Source organism: Nestor notabilis, unplaced genomic scaffold (assembly GCF_000696875.1).
Source record: "Nestor notabilis isolate BGI_N333 unplaced genomic scaffold, ASM69687v1 scaffold21410, whole genome shotgun sequence".
Classification (NCBI taxonomy): Eukaryota; Metazoa; Chordata; class Aves; order Psittaciformes; family Psittacidae; genus Nestor; species Nestor notabilis.
In genome coordinates, this window is record NW_009912718.1 from 5760 (window position 1) to 6982 (window position 1223).

At 58.2% G+C, this 1223-nt stretch overlaps 1 protein-coding gene across 1 annotated transcript in view; it reads right to left on the reverse strand.

Moving 5' to 3' along the window:
- Nucleotides 1-1223, reverse strand: part of TMEM61 (transmembrane protein 61) — a gene marked incomplete at its 3' end in the record, with an annotated part of 2945 nt that overhangs the window by 411 nt on the left and 1311 nt on the right. The gene's annotated exons all lie outside the window — the stretch shown is intronic.

Genomic DNA, 1223 nt, shown 5'->3' on the forward strand with positions numbered 1-1223 from the left:
TCTCCAGGGTCAAGGCAAGCCCATGTTAGCCACTTCCCACCACCAGGAGGGTGGGGAGCCATGCAGGAAGAAAGGACCATCCATCGGACCTTGCAACAAGGCAACATTATCCCAGTTCTAGGAGTTTATAACCCCTGACCCAAGAAGAGGAAGGGCAGCCTGGCAAGCCAGCCTCGAAGAGCTGCCTCCTTCAGCATTAAGGGCTATAGCTGCAGGTGTGATGGCCACAGAGCAGCAGAGGTGATGGGGTTTGAGACATCTGCCCCCCCCTTCTGCTCTGCTTCCCATGGGCAGGAGAGCATTCTCATCACCTGCCTAACCCCAGAGCTACCCCCCGAAGCACAGAGGCTGCCAAAGGAGCACTTTGGTACCAGGCATCCCAGTTCAATGCAGTCAGCCCCACACTCACCAGAGCCCTCCATGCACAGCCTGGAGCCACTTCAGCAGCGCTTTGCTGAGCAAACACAGCTTGTGTACAGCGAAAACCTCCACCCAACCTTTGCCCTGCGCAAGGTCCTGCTCAGCACCCTGGGTGCAGCCCCAAAGACGGGGCGGCTTTGAAAGCAACCCGCCATCCGCCTGCTTTCACACATGGAAACCCAGTGCTGTGTGCTCAGGGGGGCTGTGGGCTTTGGAGAGGCACAGCTGGTCCAAAGGGAAAGCTGTGATGCTCCACAGGGATGTCTCTATCCTGAGTTGGCAGCCCCAATATCCCAGACCTACCACTCCAAGCATCCGCATCAGGGCTTTTGCCAAACAGGCTCGGCTCGCAAAGGGATGCTGCCTTGGCAATGTGGAGAGGAGGAATTCTCCCAGCACAGGATGCTTTTGCTGAGTGAATGCCAGCACAGCTGGGGCTGGAGGAGCTGCCACAGCTCCAGCAGTGCCAGGGAGCTGCCTTCCCATCCAGCATGGGAGCTCAGGGAAGGGGACGTTCCCCATGGGAGGCACAGCAAAGCCCACCACGGGAGGAGGAAACCTCTCTGCACTGACAGCCTGGCTCATGCTCTCACCCCCGGATGCTCAGATGGGCACTGAAACCCCTGGAGAACCAGGGACGTGCTTCCCGCTCCCGCTGCATTTTTATGGTCTTATGTTCTTTAGAGTTTCTTTTAGTGCTGCTTTTCCCCAGAGCCCGATTCATGCCGGAGCCAAGATCTCTTCTGTGACCCCACAGAGCAGCACTGGGAAGGGCCGGCTGGCTCTGCTTCCACAGCAGCCTC